This window comes from Clarias gariepinus, chromosome 1 (genome assembly GCF_024256425.1).
Source record: "Clarias gariepinus isolate MV-2021 ecotype Netherlands chromosome 1, CGAR_prim_01v2, whole genome shotgun sequence".
NCBI lineage: Eukaryota > Metazoa > Chordata > Actinopteri > Siluriformes > Clariidae > Clarias > Clarias gariepinus.
In genome coordinates, this window is record NC_071100.1 from 16,346,245 (window position 1) to 16,369,456 (window position 23,212).

The 23,212-nt window shown below is 38.6% G+C and overlaps 1 pseudogene; it reads right to left on the minus strand.

The window, feature by feature from the left end:
• LOC128520445 (uncharacterized) overlaps positions 1-23,212 on the minus strand; it is a 126,653-nt pseudogene that overhangs the window by 19,068 nt on the left and 84,373 nt on the right.

Below are 23,212 nucleotides of genomic sequence, written 5' to 3' on the forward strand. Positions count from 1 at the left end.
TGGCTCTCCCTTTTAGTTATGCTGTCATAATTAGTCCTGCCGGAGTCTCTGCTTGCACTCTACAGTTAATATACATTCACATTATACATTGTGTGACCATACCAAACTGCCATCTCTCCTCTTCTTCTCTCCCCCCCCCCCTCTTTCTCTTTCCTCTCTCCTCCTGTCTCCCCCTTTCACTCTTTCTCTCTCTCTGTCAAGCTACACATGTCGTTCCTGAGCTGCCAGAGATCCAGACTCCCTCTGCCCTCCGGACCTGTCTGACCCATCCTGGTGCCCCGCTTCTGGCTGAAGATCTCGTCACATGGATGCCCGTGTGTCTCTCTGGGATGTTTCTGGTGTCTGGGGATGGTTCTCTCTACCTAGAAAATGGTTCTGGCCTTGACTGGTGTTGGCAACTGTTTCTCTGGGGACTTGACAGTTCGATAGTTCAGGACTGGAACTTCGTACAAGTCTACCTGGGTCTTCAATAACTACCTGGACTCCATATTAACATCAATTAACATCAGCTAGTATAGCTGAACTGCCTCCCACCCTACACACTGTATAAATGCAGATCATTTACTGCTTTCCGTTTCACCCAAATGAGGATGGGTTCCCTGTTGAGTCTGGTTCCTCTCAAGGTTTCTTCCTATTACCATCTCAGGGAGTTTTTCCTTGCCACTGTCGCCCTTGGCTTGCTCACCAGGGACAAACTGACCATTTTGATTCATACAAATTCACATTTCATACAAACTTAAATAATTCTTTTGACTGTGTAAAGCTGCTTTGCGGCAATGAACATTGCTAAAAGCGCTATAGAAATAAAATTGAATTGAATTGAAAGTTAATAGTATTCCAAAAATATTAAAATTACATTACATTTTTATGAACAGCTTGTGGTACTATATTCTTTTAAATAATTGTAATTAAATTTGGATTATGGGTTTAATACAGTTGAGGCTAGAAGGAATACAGCTCGAGCTCTATAGGGCATGCGCACATCAATCTAACGTTTTTTTTTTCTCTCACTATACAACAATAAAACTTTTTGTATTACAGAAAGGATTAGCTTTAGACATGAAAAATGATCCAATAGGTATAACAATTCATTTCATTATTAGTTTCCGGTCGGAGCTATATATCCCTTTTAGCCACGACCAAGACTTAAAGGCGCGAGGATGACGTCAGTAACCCGTGGAAACGCAGTAGAATGTTTAGAAAGGAATATTTGTAATATTGATATTTTACAGGAAAATAATTAAATTTTAATATGGTAATTTTTTAGTGATGCTGCAAACATACGTTTTAATGTTTGCTGCATTACTTAAACACATTAGAAATAACAAAAGCGTTTAATATTAGCCTATTACTCCTACTGCATTCTCGGCCAGTCAGATACAAACCGGAAAAGGTAGGTATAGTTTGCGAATGAAATGCTTACCGCTGATTGGACGAGAAATCTGTCACTCAAGATATACAGGAAGTAGAAAATTGTTTCTTTATCTTTGTTTCTTGTGTGTTCTGCTTCACTTTAAACTATGATGGCCGTAAAGTGCACAAAAATTAATTAAATAAACTGACTTCAGGGCCACCGTAAGAACGCCATATTATACACACACAAATCTACCGCTACTACAGTACTTCCTGTATATCTTGCGTGACAGATGTCTCGTCCAATTAGCGGTAAGCATTTAATTCGCAAACTATACCTACCTTTTCCGGTTTGTATCTGGCTAGCCGAGAAGTGCAATACAAATTAACAAAATGGAAAACAAATTCAAAACCAAATTAACAAATCCGAAAACAAAGTAACAACAACAAAAACAAAACAACAAAACAGAAATAAAATAAAAAAATAGTTTTGGGTTTTGTTATTTGGTTTTTAATTTGTTTTCCATTTTGTTAATTTGTATTGCACTTCTCGGCCAGACAGATATTATTTATTTTGTTTTTTGTTTTGTTAATTTGGTTTTGAATTTGTTATTTTGTTTTGGGTTTTGTTAATTTGTTTTGCACTTCAGGGCCACCGTACTCCTGACAGTAAAATCAGTTTGACTATTAGATGAAGAGGAATTGGTTCTCATTAATGTCTGTTATTTCCTGACAGTGTAAATAAAAGCTGAGGAGAAATGTGTCACACAGATCAGAATAGATAATGAATTGTGCTGATTCTTTACACATCAGATGATTTGGTGACTTTAAGACAGAAAAGTGAATAAACAGAAATAAGGAGCTGTACAATCAGAATAATGAGACTCGGTTTATCTCACAATAAAATCTGGAAGAAAATCAGAAACTAGTGATAAATGTTACATGTATAAGTAATAACACACACACACACACACACACACACACACACACACACACACACACACACACACACACACACTCACCTGATACAGAGAGTGTAACAGGATCACTCATCTTTGAGACCTGAAAATCACTTCTCTTCCCTCTGCAGGTGTATTCACCCCTGTGATGATCTTTAACAGTAAACGTCTGTGTTGTGTGTGTTGGGGAGTCTGGGTTATTGATCCTAAACCACTCATATGTCCACACCGTGTCTCCTCCCTTCTGTATGTCACAATTTAAAGTCACTCTCTCTCCTCTGAAAACCTGTTCATGAGGCTTTATACTCATTGTAGGTTTGGGACTTTCTATAAGAAAAAAAAGTTTATATATGAATTAATTTCCAAAACTATTATTTAAATGAGTAACATTTTAGAACTGAATACAGAATTTCTGTAAACACAGTAACAGTAGATACAGTAAATCTGCTGACGTGTAAATGATTAAACTCTGTCACATACAATCACTACTGATGAAGTAAAATTCACTTCTACACTATTAACTCATGTCTGAATTACAGTGTGTCTGTCCTGTTCATCTTTATAAACACTGAGTGTCAGCAAGAAACTAAAGCTAGAAGAGACACAATCATGATAGAAATAACTGACTGTGTGATTTGATGTCACTTTTAACAGGTTTATTTAATAAGGTAAAGAAAGATATTGTGCTAGGATACAATCATTCTGCTCTGTACATCTTTACTGATCACTGCATGTGTTTGTACACACACACACACCTGCTCATATCTCCTCCTACACACTCCCTCTCTAATCTCTAGAGTCTCTTCCACTCAGTGTTTCAGTATAAAATCTCGCCCCTGGTCCTCTTCACTCATTCACACTCAGACTCTCCACTCGAGCATGGTGATGTTTCTGAAGCAGTAACTTTATGAAGACCATTAAACAGCCTCTCAGCAGCTTATTAAAAGAGTTTTACAGGTTTTTGTGACATTTTCCACTAAATCTAAACTAGTGTTGTTCCACTTGATCTCCAGCTCAGCTCACACCGGCCCTGCTCAGCCGTGCTCACACTGTCTCTCTTTAACTTTAATACAATCATCTACAGGAAACACTTCTCTGTGTCTAACTGTGTAAATGTTACTGTATTGTGATGCTGATCACATGGTGTTTATATGTTCAGTGTTGTACAGAATCACATGAGAGAAAGTCTCTTACTCACCAGTAACGTCTAACTGGAGTTCATTACTGTAGTCTGTGGTGTACTCTGGGGATCCTCTTCCAGCTCTGCACTTGTACTGACCTCCATCAGAGACACTAACTGGGCTGAAGGTGTAGGTGTGTGTATCAGTCTCAGTCTTAGATTGGCTGTTTTTCTCCCAGTAAAACCTCCATCCAGTAGACTGTGGTGTCAGTGTACAGGTCAGAGTCACTGAGTTTCCTGTCAGGACGTCTCCTTTAAGACTTGATGTGAGCTGAAGTTTAGGTTTTTCTGTTAGAAATGAAATACAATTATAAATTGTGAAGTAGTCTTTAGTGCACTAATAACGTCTACAGTAAAACAGTAATATTCTCTCTGTGATGATGCAAAACAACTCATGACTGACTTTAAACTGTTGTAGAATTTACATTTAGATGTGATGAAAATAATAAAAGGATATTACTGTAAATATAAAGCTTCACTGTGATTACGGTGAGAGTCAGAAAATATCTGCTGTGTGATAAAGCAAGTCTTTAATCTCTCTCTCTATACATCACTTTATCTTCATGGGAGTTTAGTCTAAAGATTACTTGGGAAAATTAACAACTACACATCTGGCTCCAGAAATGGTCTTGTATTTTTTGTTTCACATTTTGTGTTTTATCTTAACATTAAATTAAGAAGTATTACCACCTCACAACAAGCAAACAAGCAAATGACTGTACAACATTCAAATAATATGAACACTGCAGTAAATAGAAATCTGCACTCAGTAGGAGGTCTAATTAACATTCTCTATTTAATATTCTCCCTCAATCACCTGCTTATTTACACATTTAATATAACCATCATTTAATGCACATATAATACAGCAATGCCTCATTTAGCAATAATTCTTGGATGTTGTGATGTCTGGAAGGATTGTGATTATTCCTATAGTAACCAGTTATTAACGCAATTAGATGCTTTAAGATATAAAAGTGAAAATAAAAAGTAAACAGAAGGAAACTATAAAATCATTATAAAGAAACTCCGTTACAGTGGAGTGCAATGAAAAAGCTGTAATATATAAAAACCCATAATAATAACTAGCAACATCTGTAATAACAAACAGTTATAACACACTCACACACTCACCTGATACAGAGAGTGTAACAGGAGCACTGATTTGTGAGAGCTGAGAGTCACTGTTCCTCGTCCCTCTGCAGGTGTATTGACCCCCGTGAGTGTCTGTAACTGAGCTGATGTCTGGGTTGACTGGGCTATTGTCTCTATACCAGTCATATGTCCACTCAGTGTCTCCTCCTGTCTGTATGTCACACCTGAAAGTCACTCTCTCTCCTCTGAACACCCGTGTGTCAGGCGTTATATTCACCACAGGTTTAGGACTCACTGTGTGAAAGAAAAATACCCTTTTAATAAATTAATTAATTGCTAACAGCATCATTTAATAACACATCAAAATAAAATACAGTATATGTAAAATAAAATACAGTATATCTACACTTTGACAGTATAATCTCTCTCATTATTCCAGACTTTACAGCATCTTACACTCAGTGGTTTCAGTATAAAAATTACATCTTACTCATTAACACTCATGTTACTATACAACACACATTTACATCCTTTATATTGTCTTGAATGGGGGTTTGACCCACATACTTAAACACACACACACACACACACAAACACACACACACACGCTCTCACACACATTCATTGTTTTATGTACAGATGTGGCCATTAAGATTGCGTTTGTTTTCCCGCGAGATGCCACAATTTAGCGCGCGACGTGCCGCGATTTGCTGCAACATTCGGAAATTTAAATAAATGTTTTGTGCTTCACTGAATATTCGCTAGATGGCGCGTGGAAGGACTTTATCTAAAAGCCGGATCAAGTACTGTACAACGAAGAACTGTGTATAATTACTTCGCCTAAAACAATATTGTTTCCAATGCTGAAGCAAACCTGAATTTTATTTTGCTTTACAACAGATATTTCATGATAAATGTGTGTATATGTGCTTCATATTATTTTCATAATGATGAAATGAGATGCCCAAATTCGTGCTTTAAAATTCCTAATACGTTTCTTATATAGTTTTTGTAATGTTTTAACAGGGACAAAACAGTGAAAGACATGGCAATGCCTCAGTTTAAATGGTGTTGAAATTAATTTAATTTCCTGATAGTAGGCTATCTGATAGTCTTAACTATGCGAATGTCCTGATTCGTGAATATGCCAACATATCTTATTTAAAACGTAAAAATGTGTCGACATCATCAGAAGACATGAATGAACAATATTGTAGCGTTTTCCCGCCGGAAAGGATGGTGGAGAGACAAGTGAGCTTACTTGCTGTCCAATGCTTACTTTATTAAGCACAGCACTGTATGGCATGAGCAGCACATTCACACGAAAACCACATCCAATTTAGCCTAAGCATAAACCAGAGCACATTCAACACGTCACGCACACACACAACATGGCCGAAGCCACCACCCCAAACACCCTTCCCCAACAGGGCGAACACACAGACATCCCTGCAAGGCATGCTGGTCGTCAGCCGCCGCCCCGCCCACGCCACAATATATATATATTATCATAGTAAGTAAATATTATTTTATGAACACGAACTCCTCCGGGTTTTTATAATAATCATCATATTTGCTGTTTGTGTCCAGCATTGAATAATTATTTTATCTATTATTTAACCACGGCTGGAAATAATAGCTGGAATGTGATGTGATTGTGAATTTATGACTGAAATAAAGCAGTTTGTCTTTTGTAAAGTACTTTCACTTTACAAAAGGCAGCATTTTTATCAAAAGGTTGATAAACGCATGTTGTACAGTATATACAACGCGAGAGCGCGCTTAGTTACTCACTTCTCACCTTTCATGTAGGTCTGCTCGGACTTATTAATTTGTTTTAAACCCCTCAAAAAGGCGTGTGTATACAGCCCAAAACCTCCATCAGTTATTAAAGATAGCATCTATTTAGAAAAAATGCCCCAGTGATTTCGGAGCTTCAGGAAATCTCCCGGCGCTCTGCGCATAACACCGGGCCAACTCATGTCGGAAAGAATTTATAAACTGTTTCTAAACGTGGGCTATTGTTTTTTTTACTTATAATATTTGTTAATTTAATTTAAATGAGGTTTGGGCTCAAGACTTCGATTCGGCATTGTGATTCTCCTCTTTAATTTACTCCATCGTTTTAATCAGCGCTCAGCCGCACGTATAAAGTTTTCCAGAGCGCACCGGCAGAAGTAGACTAATGATTATAAACGCATCGGGAAAACAGCAAGCAGACTGACTCTGACCATTTAAAAAAACGTTTGCGTTCATTTTCTGACGCGCTCAAGTTCACCAAAAACAATACAGAACAGCGCACCTTATTTGCTTTCAAACATTTACAAAATCATAACGTTTTTCCGTTATTGTGAGTGCGCTTAAATAAAAGTTGAGTCTTATAAAGGCCATGTATTTTTATACAGTTTTATTACAGTGAGTAAGACGCGCACGCAACAACGTGTAAGTGCGGCATGCAAGCGGGGTGAATGGAACGCGCCCCAGGGACTTTAAAGAAGAGCCAGCGCAAGCGGACGGAGGCAGGAGCTGCTGTCGGCGGATGGCCGTCGCACTCATATTTTATAGTGCGGGGTGCAAGCCCGGGATTATTAGCAAGGATAGCTCACCAGCCGTGCCTAATTCCGTCATGTCATGTGGGCATTATAAGATTTGTATTGAAAACTTCTAACTAAAAAGTGGCAGCTGGCACGCCTAAAAATAGACGCAGGTTAATTTTTGTATAGCCTAAATTAAAATCCTCCTCTTTAGTGCTTCCTATTCCTATTAATCCTGGGTTGTTGTTCTTTTAGTGTGTGTGTGCTTTACAATGACAGACAACTTTCAAATTCAAATTATTCACTTTCCCCAAGTGTAAATCATCTGTTCTCACCTATACATTCAGAGGAACTGTAATGCACCTCTCCACACTTTAAAAAACTCTTGAATCTAAGGCTCTTCTGAAGACTTTCAGTGATTTAAATTTGTGTAATTTTAATCTTCCAGATTCTAAAGTTGACATTGTTACCTTTTTTAATCCTTGAAATGGAAGAAATTTATATTTTCCTTATGATAGCATAAATTGCATTGTTTTTAGTCAAAAAGGCCAATTTGTCTTTTCCTCATAAAGTGTTTAGGTAAAATTCCACCTACAGATGTGGCCATTAAGACTGCATGTGTTTTCCCGCGAGATGCCGCAATTTAGCGCGCGGCGTGCCGCGACTTGCCGTAAGCAACATTCGGAAATTTAAATAAATGTGTTGTGCTTCACTGAATATCCGCCAGATGGCGCATGGAAGGACTTTATCTAAAAGCCGGACCAAGTATTGTACAACGAAGAACTGTGTATAATTACTTAGTCTAAAACAATATTGTTCCCAATGCTGAAGCAAACATGAATTTTATTTTGCTTTACAACAGATCTGTCATGATGAATGTGTGTATATGTGCTTCATATTATTTTCATAATAATGAAATGAGATAACCAAATTCGTGCTTTAAAATTCCTAATACGTTTCTTATATAGTTTTTGTAATGTTTTAACAGGAACAAAACAGTGAAAGACATGGCAATGTCTTGGTTTAAATGGTGTTGAAATTAATTTAATTTCCTTATAGTAGGCTATCTGATAGTGTTAACTATGCGAATGTCCTGATTTCGTGAATATGCCAACATATCTGATGCCAACATATCTGATGATGTCGACACATAAGAATGTGTCGACATCATCAGAAGACAAGAATTAACAATATATATTATCATATTAAGTAAATATTTTATGAACACAAAGTTCTTCTGGCTTTTTATAATAATCATCATATTTGCTGTTTGTGTCCAGCATTTAATAATTAATTTATCCATTATTTAACCACGGCTGGAAATAATAGCTGGAATGTGATGTAATTGTGAATTTATGACTGAAATAAAGCTGTTTGTCTTTTGTAAAGTACTTTCACTTTACAAAAGGCAGCGTTTTTATCAAAAGGTTGATAAACGTGTGTTGTACAGTATATGTTTGTATAGGGAATGTTTGATGTCATGTGGGCATTATAAGATTTGTATTTAAAACTTCTAACTAAAAAGTGGCAGCTGGCACGCCTAAAAATAGACGCAGGTTAATTTTTTTATAGTCTAAATTAAAATCCTCCTCTTTAGTGCCTCCTATTCCTATTAATCCTAAATTGTTGTTCTTTTAGTGTCACTGCGCTTTACAATGCCAGACAACATTCAAATGCAAATTACTCACTCTCCCCAAGTGTGAATCAGCTGTTCTCACCTATACATTTAGAGGAACTGTAATGCACCTCTCCACACTTTAAAAACCTCTTGAATCTGAGGCTCTTCTGGAGACTTTCAGTGATTAAAGCCTCTTTTTAAATTTGTGTAAATTTAATCTTCTGTATTCTAGATTCTAAAGTTTACATTGTTACCGTTTTTAATCCTTGGAATGAAAGAAATTGAGATTTTCCGTATGAAAGCATAATTTGCATTGTTTTTAATCACTCTATACACAATAATATTCTTTGGTATTTTTATTTAAATAAAACGGGTATGGGGCTATCTTGGTTTAATTCTCGTGCCTGGTTTAGGTTTAGTATTCAGTGCGCACCGTATCTGTTATTTTACAACTGTATCAAGATTCAAGATTCAAGATTCAAATAACTTTATTAATCCCAGAGGGAAATTGCTTATGCTCGGTTACAGGTGCTCACAGTTGTTAACTAAGAAAGGTAATAAAGAAGAAAGGTAATAAATAATACCTTTATTCTTTATTACCTTTCTTAGTTAACAACTGTCATAACACTCTGTAACATAACCTTTTATTTGGGGTAAGTGACTGATGTGCCTAACATTTTTCATCTGAGCCTTTTGTTTCACTGAATAAACCACGACCGCGACACCCCTCTCTCTCTCTCACACACACAGAGCAGACCAAATCAAGTTCAAGTTCAAGTACACTGTAAAAAATGTCCGTGAAATTAACAGTGAAATTTTGTAAATCATGACATCAAAATTTTGTAAATAGAAAAACAATTGAATTGTGTTAAATTTACAGTAATATTTTGTAAGTTTTAAAAATGCAATTGTATAATACTGAACCAAACAAATCTGTTAATTTAACTATAAGAATATGTTTAAAAAATGATATTTATTTGTAAAATTTACTGACTACTGTAATTAATAGAAAAAAACTGTAATAAGAAAACAATACAATTCAGTTAAAATTACAAAATCATAGCAATTGAACACATACAAAATTTTATATTTACAGATAAAGTTATGTACAAGCGTAGCCAAATTTTGTTTATACAGTATGAGGAGTTTAAAAAATGAGGTCTTCAGAATTGTCCTATTTTAGTATTTTTATATTGTAGAGTGTAAAAATTGTATTGCATATGGTAACATTAAATATTCCCCCAAAAAGTTAATGGTCATTTATTTAACAAAATGTATTAATTGTAATTAACAATAAAAGGTTATATAATTATATAAATAATAGTTATCTAATATTATATACAATCATATAAATTTAGTACCTTGACGTCATTTTAACTGTAAAAGCATTTTACGTATACGTTCCTGCGTTAATTAACGTCTGTATTTGAATTCAAACGATGAGCTCTGGCTCGTCCAATCACTAGCCAGTTAAGTTGATTATCGCGGGAGCAGCCATATTGGCGAAGTTTATTATCGAGTGCACGCCCAATCTGCCAGCGCGTGGAGAAGTGTGGCGGTTTGTTAAACCACGGACTGGAGCACTTGTAAGAGAAAAGTTCGTTTACTTTGAATTATAAAAACTTTAAGATACAGGCACCTGCTTGTGACCAAGGCTATTTTACCGTCGTAATAATAATGCCGAGGGGTGATGTGACTCGGTATAAGTTAACTGTTAAAGGTTAAAAAAAAACGAACCGGTTTTGTTAGTTTGATAAAATGATTACGTGTCAGTTTTGCAGCAAAATATTAGAGACGTTGAGGGGTTATGTGTTGCACTGTAGAGTTCACCGTAACGAACCCCATTGTTTTTTCAAGTGTGTTAGTGCTGACTGTAAGCGGACATTTTGTACTTACGCAGGTTTTAAAGCGCATTTTTATCGGCACCACAACCAGTCATCTGTTACTGCTAGAGCTGTTGTTGCCAATTTTAAATGTGCCATTTCGTTGTGTGACCGCAGTTTTCACACAGCAAAAGAATTAATATGTCACTTAAAAGACCATATAGTGGAGGGGCGACCCGTGGCGTGTCCAGTAACAGGTTGTAAAAATACGTTCACAGTTAAATCATCATTTACTGCTCATATGTCCAGGAAACATAGAGCATCTTCTGATTATTGCATAAGTGACATCTACAGGGCAAGTGTTTCTCAGTCATCCACCATCATTGCATGTGAAGATGTTTCCCTAAACTCAAATGATGCAACCACACCTGAATCCATTAAAATGCCACATAATTATGAGGAGTCATTTCTTAGGAATGTGTGTCTATTGTACCTAAAATTACAAGGGCAGATGCTACTTCCAGCTTCAACTGTACAGACAATTGTTGAAGAGATGCAAAATGTGCATGAGTTGGGACAGGATTACACTTTAAGTAAACTGTGTTCACTTTTAAAAAATGAAATGTGTTTAACAGATGAAGTTGTTAGTAAAGTTTGTGATTGTTTAAAAAATTCAGATCTGTTCTCTTTCTGTCATCAGGGTCCCCTCAGAACAACATATTTAAGAGCTCAAACATTCAAACAACTGTTCCAGTACACACAGCCTAGGAAGGTAATATTAGGCAATGATGAAAACATGACTCAGAGGTTTGCATATTACATACCTGTGATACAAACATTGCGTAGCTTATTACAATCAGAATTATGGAAGTATTCAGCATCACAACCATCTTGTAAGACAGAGTCAGATGATTTCAGTGATGTAAGTGATGGCAAAAACTTTAAGTCCAGCCAGTTCTTCCTTGAAAATCCAGAATGCCTTAAACTAATTCTTTACCAGGATTCTTTTGAAATTGTCAATCCCCTTGGCTCTGCCAAAAAAAAGCACAAAGTAGTTGCAGTCTATCTTTCTGTGGCTAATTTACCAGCTCATGTGCGGTCCAATACTGATCACATGTCCCTTGTCTTGTTGTGTGGAGAGAATGACCTAAAACAATTTGGAAGTGCTAAGGTTTTCTCAGAGTTGTTAGTGGATTTAAAAGATTTGGAGGAAAATGGAATAGTTGCAGATGGTAAAATGATCAAAGGTGCTCTGTATTGTATCACTTGTGATAATTTGGGTTCACACACCATTGGTGGGTTCACTGAAAATTTCAGTCATGCTCAGTACTTTTGCAGGTACTGTGAAGTCACGCGAAGTGAGTTTTTGAGTGAAGACCCAAGTGTTTGTGGTCCACAGCGCACCCCTGAAAGTTACGATTCTGCTGTGCGTGATCTTCAAAGTGATTCCAGTCAAGCCATCAAAGGCATAAAGGTAAACTCTGTTTTCAATACTCTGAAATCTTTTCATGTTTGCCAGCCTGGTCTCCCACCTTGCTTAGGGCATGACATATTCGAGGGGGTCTTGTCCTATGATATTACTTTGTACTTGAAATATTTTATTAAGAAAAAACAGTGGTTTACATATTCAGTTTTGAACCGACGCATCAAGCAATTCAAGTACAAAGGTACTGATGCTCTCACAAAGCCATGTCCTGTCAACTCTGAGGTGCCCAAGCTTTCGGGGCAAGCCATCCAGAATTGGAATTTTTTAAGGTTGCTTCCAGTGTTAATTGGGGACAAAGTGCAAAATCCAGAAGATGACGTGTGGCAGTTAACACTTCAGCTTAAAGATATAGTTGATTTGATTTGTGCACAAAAAATTTCATCATCGCAGGTAGCTTATCTTGACGTTCTAATCCAAGAATATTTGGATTCAAGAAAGTCTTTATTTTCTGAGAGTCCGTTAAAACCAAAACATCATTTCTTAAGACATTATCCGGCACTCATTTTCAAATTTGGTCCCTTGATTCGATTATGGACAATGCGCTTCGAAAGTAAACATAGCTACTTTAAGAGATGTGCCAGGCATTTAAAAAACTTTAAAAATGTCTGCCTAACTTTATCTGAAAGACATCAAATGTATCAGGCATATCTTTTAGCTGGGTCTGGATGCAGTCAACTTCTACAGGTCAAAGACAGTTGCACTTTTTACCCAAGTCTTTACAGTGAGCCAATTAAACATGCACTGAAAGAGTTTCACTTTTCAGAGATGGATACTAGTGTATCCACAGACATCACATATAAAGGTACGTCTTATAAAAAGGGCCATTTCCTTGTGTCAAAAAATGATGAGTCCATTGAGTTTGGCGAACTTATCATTATTTTAATTCAAAATAATGTAGCTGTGTTTTTTGTGATGGAAATACATGAAGCTGACTATCATTCTGAATATCATCTGTACTCTGTGACAAAACAGAGTACCAGGTTGCAGTGTCTTAATATTAACGACTTGGTAGATTTTTATCCGTTACCATCATACATTGTTAATGGGCACCAAGTCATTCCTTTGAAACACAGTGTGCTGTCAAAGTAAAGAGGTCTTGGCCACAGTCGTAGAGAAATGATACCAAAAATCGTGTGCTCAGTAAAAAAACACAGTTTAAACAGGGTCAGTTTACCTGAAAATGAAAGTTCGGTCATTACTTATCCTCATGTCATTCTAAACCCGTAAGACATTTGTTAATTTTTTTTTTTTTTTTTTTTTTGAGAAACAAATTAATATATATATTTTTTTTAATGGAATTTGAGAGCTCTCTGACCCTCCGTAGACAGCAACACCACTGAAATGTTCCCAGGTAAAGAAATGTAATAAGGACTTTGGTAAAATAGTCCATGTGACATCAGGGTTTGAACTGTAATTTTACAAAGCTACAGGAATACATTTTGTGTTCAAAGAAAACAAATATTCAATATCCTTATTTAACAATTCTTCATACAAACAACGTGCATGCTCTTTCCAAAATGGCGGGGTACTTAAGCAGACGGGGTCAGGAGGAGAAACATTGTTGAAGTATAAAAATCCTAACTAACTTAAAAATTAAAATGTATTTCTTTATACCCAAAAAGTACTCTCGTAGCTTTGTCACATGGACTATACCAATGTCCTTGCTACGTTTCTGGACCTGGGAACATTTCAGTTGCATTGCAGTCTACAAAGGGTTTAGAGAGCTCTTGGACTTCATCAAGAATATTTTAATTTGTGTTCCAAAGATGAACGAAAGTCTTAAGGGTTTGGAATGACATGGCGGTGAGTAATCAATGATAGTTTTTATTTTGGGGTAAACCTTTAAAGTAACAGCAGGGTTTTACATTTAAATGTACAGAAATACATTCTTACACATTATATAATTAAAAGTAGAAAGTCCTTATATGTACAGTGTTAGTTTACTAAAAGTTTTATATCTACGTACTTGATTCCAGAAATGACTGACTTGGAAACAACATTTCTACGCACCGCCATCACTGAGGTGTTGCCTGATCTTCCAGAGGTGACAAAAAATATTTTAGAAGAGACTTTACAGTCTCTTGGTGTGGAGACATATGATGATTTTCAGTTTATTGAAGAATCTGATTTGCTGTCAGCATTGAGGCCAGTTCAAGCCCGAAAAGTCCTTGCTGCTTGGAAACTAATATGTAAGTAATTTATTGCAGAACAGAATGCTACCAATTTTCCAAGTGGCAGGCCTAAAAAGGTCATAAATATAAAAACATTTAAATTGTGTTACTGACCATTCTTTTTGTATGTGTTTTGCAGGCCAGGCTCCAGAAACAAGCAGTTCATCTGTTGGTGCCTCTCTAGAACCCCCCCCAACCTTGTGGCATCGTTCACCCAGTGGTTCGCAGTCATCCTGTTCCAGCAGCTCTCAAAGCCCTGATATAGACTGGGTGGAGACCTTTCTGATACCATGGGCTAAGCTCCCAGAGGAGCTTATGCAGGTTTTGGAGAGGGGAAAACGACCAAGTCCACGAATGAGAAGAGAAATGGTCCGAATTGTGGTGAATGAGATGATGCGAAAATGTTCTTGCCCAAGTAAAAGGAATTCTACTGAAGTTGCCAAAAAGATGGTGGCAAAATATCCTAAATCTTTGCAAGACATAATAGAAGGAGATGTTGTTGGGCCAGGGTACCATTCTTTAGTTAAGCAATTGCAATATAGGATTGAAAATGTGAAGCGATCTACCATACCCAAAATAAGAAAAAGAAAGCATTGCACTGATGACTCTGACACTGAGGAAATTCCTCCTGAACAGAAAGCAGCAATTCAAGATACCTATGGGTGCATTAACTGGGATGTAAAATTCTTGCCACTTGAAGAGACTCCTGAAAGCCAACGTGAAAAGAAAGACAAACTGAAGATTATGTCTCAGCAAACCAATGCAAATCTAGAGGAGGTCAAACATCTAATGAAGTTGACTTTCTACACACAGAGTAAAGAAGTCAACCAGGGAAAAAATATAAAATGCCTTCTGGAGGACTGGCCATTTTGGTTCAATGAACTTGGCATGGCAGTTCACTTCAAGGAACTTACCGGAATTGGTCTTAAAGAAACTTTCACACGCAATCTGGAACTGAAGGGGAAACGACTCTTGAACTACTTCAGTACTGTTGGTGTGAGCAAGAAGAAAAAATTCCTGCAGGCTGTAACAAAGTGTAAAGTGATGAAGGAACAGCTGAGTGGTTGCTCTGAAGACGTAAAGGAGATGTTGCTGCTTTTGCTATCCTACTTTAATGAGAGGGAAGACGCAATGTTCTATTATGTGGAGGACACATGCCTGGCAAAGGAAGTATTGATGGATAAAGTTAACCTGACTCCCACCCTTGTTGTGTGTGGTAAGTTAATGTTTTTTTTTTCCCCCTTTCTTGGTTTTTCAGTTCCTTTTGTCATTTAAAATATTTGGCACAGATTTTTTAAATAGTTTTGTTACCATTAATTAAATTAGCAAATGTAATATAAAAACAATTAAAAAATATTGCAGAAGTATATTGTTAGATGTATGTTCATGTTAACTAATGGTAACAAATGAAACCTTACTGTAAATTGTTGATTTATACTAATTAATACTGTTATATTATTATTATTGAATATAAAATTTAACTTCATTGTTTTTTCTTTCTTCTTAGGTGCATCCTGTTTTTCTTCGAAGCGATTCATGCTGTGTGTGGATCGAAATGTTGTGCATGACAACATTCCCTCCTTCATTTCTGCCGTGTGCATGATGTTTGGGAGCTATTATTGCTTCAACATCCATTACCCATCAGAGCTGGCATCGACCCTGGAGTTTTTGCAAAGGTATGTGTTTTTGGGTGGCTTTTATACAACATTTAAACTGAAATAAATCTAAAGTAGCTGATTTAGTGACTTGGGGTTAATATATAGAACAAAAGCAGAATTTATTTACTAAAGTGAAAATCCAAAAAAGAAGGCATTTCAATAAATGATAAATTTTTCATGATCATTAAATTAAAATTACTGAACCTAAAAATAGAAGCCTGATTAAAAATGCTTAAGTAGGGTTTTGTATATGAAGTACAAGCATATATATATATGTATCCATGTACAGTATTTGTGTGTGTTATTTTTTTATTTTTTGCTCTACTGATTTAATAAATAACTTCTTGTGGAACACTGTAGTTAGGACTACTTCTCTCTGTTCATGTACATGATGAACCATGATGTCTGGATTCAGGAAGACAAACATTTTAGGGGGATGGATTCATGGTTTACTCGCCTATTAAATATTTAATATTTGTTCATTTAATACAAAATGTAATTATAAATTGCTTGAATGAAAAAAAAAAAAAAAAAAGAAAAGCTTTTGCTTTTAATTAAGCTTTTTTCATCAATACAGTTGTATTCTTATTTTCCCGAGGTGTTTCTTCTCCATCAACCCAGAGAAGGGCACCAAAGTGGAGAAGACAAACACAGCTCGTCTTCACGTAAATCCAAGAGTCCTTACTTTGATTCAGGATCTTTCAGATCATGAGTGGCGTGATGTCTAAATATCGACTAAAGTTAGTAAGAATTTGGACATTTCTTGAATGATGTGCCATACTCTGCGTTTGAAGGTTTGTTCCAACTGCTATGCTCAGCAGATGTTACTGTAAGTTACAGCGTATTTATGTTGTCGTTGCTTTTAATATAGCTTTTTTTTTTTGCATTGATGTATCTCGGGTACGTGTTATACTAAATTCAAGGAAATACTGCTTTTACTATTATTTATAAACAAAAAAAAACTCAATTGTTCAACCATTTTAAGAGAGAAGTCCCTCCATCATTTTTTTTTTTTATTTACAGGGAGATTTTCATTAATCTGTCACATGCTCTTTTTTTTTTTTTTGTCTGTAAAGAAAGTACACGGTACATACTCAATTTGTGTTGAAAACAGTTTTTTTTTGTTTACTTGTTTGAAAGGTAAATAAATGCTTCAAAGGGCAAATTATTGGATTTCTGTCTTTCTGTGCAGTAGCTCTTAATGCATATCTCACTTAGCATTTCAGGATTTCGAGGATTGTGTACATTGGTTCATATTTTTCACATTTCTGGTTAAAGTCTATAGGGTGGTGCAGTTTATATGAAGCTCAGATGAATGTTTAATCTGCCTGTTTAAAAGCAGTTTCTGTTTTCAGTTAAATTTTACAGTTATTATTTATTTGCAATGAAATTGGATGATTATCTACACTAAGAAACAACCGTATACTGCTGATATTGAAAAAATCTATTAATATTAAAATTTGTTTTGTGAATCACATTTTATACTAAAATTTACAGGTTTAAACTGTCAAGTTTACATTTAAAATGTGTTTTTACAGAATTATCCTGGCAACCACAGCTGCCAGATTTTTACTGTAAAATCAACAAGATTTTCTTGTTTAAATGGCACCATTTCTAACGGTTAATTACCGTAATTTTACAGGATGTTTTTTTTTTTTTTTTTACATAAATATTCTGTAAATTACACTGCAATAAATTGTAAAGCTGTCTACAATTTTTTTGTATTTGTTACAGAATTATTCTGGCAACCACAGCTGCCAGTTTTTTTTTTGTAAAAAGAACGGAATTTTTTTTACAGTGTAGGCTTTATTGTCATTTCAACCATATACAGTTAGTACACAGTGAAACGAAACAACCTTCCTCCAGGACCAAGGTGCTACATGCAACATAATTTTACAACATAAATTAACATAGACACTAAACTAGCTAACCAAGAGGTCTAGTTAGCTGGCTAGCAGAGACAGGACAGAGAGACCTAACATAAATTACAACATAAATTAACAAAAACTAACTAGCTAAGTATAACATTTTTACAGACAACATAAAGTGCACGTGCAAATGTGCAAACAAGAGCAACAACAAAGTGACAGTGCGCAACCACGACATAACAGAACATAAAATATGGTGTTGAGGTAGTGGGTAAACAGAAACATTCTTTAAAAACAGCAGCAAGAATTGAGGAATTAGTGCAAAAATTAGTCCAGTAATGATCATTGTGCAAAAGATAAGAAGTGAAGCATTTACAGGTTGGTGTGTACGATAATTTGGTGGTGTAGGTCAGTGTGTCTGCACTTGTGTTGATTAGTCAGTCCAGTCCCCATATTTTGAGGTAGTTGAGTTAAGCTGTGTGATAATGTTTGTGTGTGTGTGTGTGTGTGTGTGTGTGTGTGTTTATCAGTCCAGTCCCTTTTTGTTGAGGATGGCTTGTGGAAAAAAACTGTTGCACAGTCTGGATGTGTGTGCCCGAATGCTTCGGTACCTTTTTCCAGATGGCAGGAGTGTGAAGTGTGTGTGAGAGGGGTGTGTCCGATCAGCCACAATGCTGGTGGCTTTGCGGATGCAGCGTGTGGTGTAGATGTCTTCAATAAAGGGGCGAGAGACCCCAATGATCTTCTCTGCTGTCCTCACTATCCGCTGTAGGGTTTTGCGGTCCGATATGGCACAATTCCCAAACCAGACAGTGATGCAGCCGCTTAGAATGCTCTAGATAGTTCCTCTATAGAAGGTGGTCAGGATCGGTGGTGAAAGCTGGGCCTTTCTCAGTCTTCTCAGAAAGAAGAGACGCTGTTGGGCTTTCTTGTGTAGGGAGCTGGTGTTGAGGGACCAGCTGAGGTCCTTCTCTAGGTGGACACCCAGGAATTTGGTGCTTTCGACGATACCCACAGAGGAGCCGTTGATGCTCAGCGGAGAATGGTCGCCTCGTGTCCTCCTAAAGTCAACAACCATCTCCTTTGTCTTGTCAACATTTAGAGACAGGTTGTTGTCTTTACACCAGTCCGTTAGCCTCTGCACTTCCTCTCTGTATGCTGACTCGTCGTTCTTGCTAATGAGACCCACCACGGTCGTGTCATCAGCGAACTTAATGATGTGGTTCGAACTGTGTGTTGCTATACAGTCGTGAGTCAGCAGTGTGAACAGCAGGGGACTGAGCACACAGCCTTGTGGGGCCCCAGTGCTCAGTGTGGTGGTGCTGGATGTGCAATTTCCGATCCGTACTGACTGAGGCCTACCGGTCAGAAAGTCCAGGATCCAGTTGCAGAGGGAGGTGTTCAGGCCCAACAGGTTCAGCTTCCCAATCAGTTGTTGGGGGATGATAGTGTTGAATGCTGAGCTGAAATCTATGTACAGCATTCGAACATATCTGTCCTTCTTGTCCAAGTGTGTGAGGGCAAGATGTAGTGTAGTGGAGATGCCGTTATCCGTTGAGCGGTTAGGACGGTACGGAAATTGCAGTGGGTCCAGTGAGGAGGGCAGCAGGGTCTTGATGCGTCTCATGACGAGCCGCTCAAAGCACTTCATGATGGTGGGTGTGAGTGCAACGGGACGGTAGTCATGGAGACAGGACACAGTAGACTTCTTGGGCACGGGGACGATGGTGGTGGCCTTGAAGCACGTGGGAACGACGGCGCTGCTCAGAGAGATGTTAAAAATGTCAATGAGAACATCTGCCAGCTGTTCAGCACATTCTCTGAGCACTTTGCCTGGGATTTTGTCTGGTCCAGCAGCTTTACGTGGGTTGACTCTGCGAAGAGTTTCTCACCTCAGCTGTAGTGAGACACAGCACCTGGTCGTTCGGAGAAGGGGTGGTCTTTCTCGCCGCCACGTCGTTCTGCCTGTCAAACTGAGCATAGAAGTTGTTCAGCGCATCTGGGAGGGAGCCGTCACTGTCACAGGCAGGTGATGTCGTCCTGTAGTTTGTGATGGCTTGTAAGCCCTGCCACATGCGCCGTGTGTCGCCGCTGTCCCTGAAGTGATTGTGGATTCTCTGGGCATGCTGCGCGCTTTGCCTCTCTGATGGCCTGAGAAAGTTTTGCCCTTGCTGTTCTGAGGGCCACCTTGTCTCCCGCTTTGAAGGCAGAGTCTCTGGTCCTCAGAAGTGCACCCACTTCCGCAGTAATCCACGGTTTCTGGTTGGGTCATGAGATGATGCTCTTGGAGACAGTGACGTCATCGGTGCACTTGTTGATGTAGTTGGTCACTGATGACGTGTACTCCTCCAAGTCAGTGAAGTCGTCGTAAGTTGCAGCCTCCCTAAACATGTTCCAGTCAGTGCTCTTGAAACAGTCCTGAAGAGCAGAGATGGCTCCTGCTTGCCAGGTTTTCACCTGCTTCAGAACCGGTTTTGAGCACCTGACGAGTGGTCTGTATGCTGGAAATAGCTTAACAGAGATGTGGTCTGAGTAGCCGAGGTGGGGGCGGGGCTCTGCCCGATATGCACCGGGGATGTTTGTGTAAACAAGATCCAGCGTGTTTTTCCCTCTCGTTGCAAAGTCCACATACTGATGGAATCTAGGAAGCACTGACTTGAGATTTGCATGGTTGAAATCTCCAGCAAGTCCATCCGGGTGTGTATTTTGCAGTTCACTGATCTTTGTATACAGTTCCGATAGCGCTTCCTTAGCATTAGCACTAGGTGGAATGTACACTCCGATAATGAAAACAGTGGTGAATTCTCGTGGTAAATAAAAAGGTCTGCATCTAACAATCACAAACTCCACTAGCAATGAGCAATAACTAGAAACTAGCACAGAGTTCTTGCACCATTTCGTGTTGATGTAAACACATAAGCTGCCACCGCGAGTCTTACCGCACAGAGCTGCATTTCTGTCGGCGCGAAACGAGGCTAGCCCGTCTAGCTGAATAGCGGCGTCCAGTACTCTGTCGCTGAGCCATGTCTCTGTGAAAACAAAGACACAGCAGTCTCTAACCTCACGCTGTGTAGCCTGCTGGAGTCGGATGTAGTCCAGGGAGCAGACGTTAGATAAGATGATGGACGGGAGAGCCGGCCGGCTAGGGTTTGTTTTTAGCCTAGCACAGACTCCCGCCCGCTTGCCGCGCTTCCACTTCCTCGCACACCGCTTCCGATAACCCTTCCTCCGGCATCAGGCAACGCCGAGGCTTCGAGGCCTGGTTCACGCAGCAAGCCGAGGTCGCATAGCTTTTCCCGCAGCTCATCGTGGATATCATTAACCGGGTTATTTAGGTTGAAAAGTGTCTGGCTGTTGTATGTACGGACACCAGTTGCAAAGATATCCATACACATAGAAAAATAAACGCGCTACACACAAAACGTAAACAACGTAGCACCATTTTGGCTCCGGAGCGACCGCTGCGTGCTATTGCCGCGCTGCCATCTTGGATCCCAGTAAATCATTAGCACGTCCCTCAATCAAACAGCGCAGCCATTTACTTTCTATCCATTTACCTACATCTGAACTGAGTCGTACATAAATCACTGATCAATAGCTCATCATATCAATTTATTTATACAGATGTACCTGTTTTACATGGAAATTTACTGTTACTGAATGATTTAATCTGACAGAGCCATCAGAACAATGGCAGCTGGAACACCTAAAACACATGCAGGATTATTTTATATAATCAAAATAAAAATGCTTTTCTAAACGTGGGCTATTGTTATTTACTTACAGTTGTGTAAATTCATTTAATGTTTAACTTGTATTTCATAAGGTTTTGCCAGCGGTGGTACTGCGCAACGGGAGTCATTATTTACTTGTAAGGGCCATATTTCATTCTTGTGATTTGTTGTTATGTTTATCTTATTTCAGCTTATTAGTTAAGCATTAAGCATTAAGTATCATACATATAATTTGTATTGTGACATCATTTCATGGGTTGTTCTGTGACATCATCCCACAGTTATGCAGTTCCATGTCTATCACGCACGTTAGTTGTAGTTGTTGTTAAGACACGGAAGGATACAGAAAGGTTTGGAGCACACAAGCTTTTGACCGTGATAATGTGAGACAGTAAGCTAAAAGGAATACAGTAAAATAAGTTGTTGTAACTGTAATCTATCGAAGCTACAGAACACAGCAAGCGACTTGTCGTGACTACAGTGGATTTATGCAAGAAACTGTAACAACCGTTGTTTTTGATGTTGAAAATAAACAAGAGACAAAGAAATCAACGAAACGTCTGATGTCGTCAGTGACACTGTGTAACTAAAGACACGCGTCAGAACTTGTGAATAACATGCACCTACATTAAAGTCAAAAGCTTGGCTCCGCCGCAGAAATGAAGATAAGTGACTTAAGATTGTGAAGAGCGCGCGTGCAACTTCAAAAACGCGCATCAACCGAAACCGAAAGCGAGAAGAGGACTTGTCTGCCTTAAACTTCACCATGTCACACGGCGAGGACAACGCCGCTATCGCCGAATCTGAGCAGGTGATGGTGCTCGACGAACTGAAGAGCGCCAGAGAAGGCAAGTGGAGTCAGTTGACTGTATTATACAATGAACTAGAGGCGCTTATGGACAATGCTTGTAATTTGCATGACGTTAAAGCCAAGCGCCGCCAATATAAAGCGCTGCTAAATGACTTTATTGAAAGTAATGTAACAGTGCGATCGTGCGCAAAGGTTGAAGAGCGTGAAACTGATCAGCAACACTGGTTTCACCCTAGATTAACGCGCTGCTCAGAATTCATGGTAAGAGTGGAGTCGTGGATCGCGGACACTAGTAATCGCTTTAAGTTGTCTCAAACAGTTGACGATGGAGTTTCGCCAAACGACAGTGTGTCAATGGCGGAGCGTAAGACGCCCGCCCCCCAAAGGCACGGAAGCGTAACGTCAGCGGCATCCAAGAGGTCCGTAACGTCAGCAGCATCCGAAGCTCGACTAAAAAAGGCAGAAGCCAACAGAGCAGCTTTGCTGGCTAAAGCAGCAACTTTGAGCCATCGGCAGGCGCTGGAGCTGGAGGAAGCACGATTAAAGGCTGAGGAAGAGCAATTGAAAGCACGACTAAAGGCTGAGGAAGAGCAATTGAAAGCACGATTAAAGATTGAGGAAGAGCAATTGAAAGCACAACTAAAGGCTAAACAAGCACAATTAAAGGCACAAAAGGAAAGGCTGGAAATGGAAACGGCGCTTGCAATGGCCGATGCTGAACTAAATTCTTACCAGAACCGCAAAAAACAACATCCTGCCAGACGGAGCGTGGTCGTCGAAACGAGTGGTGCACGCCCCCCGGAACCAGAGCAAAACGACCACTGCAACCACAGTTCGGCAACGGAATACCTCGAGCTGCCATCACGCCTCCGAGCAACCCACTTAAGCATGCCAGTGAGTGCCCAACCCATAATGTCAAGCA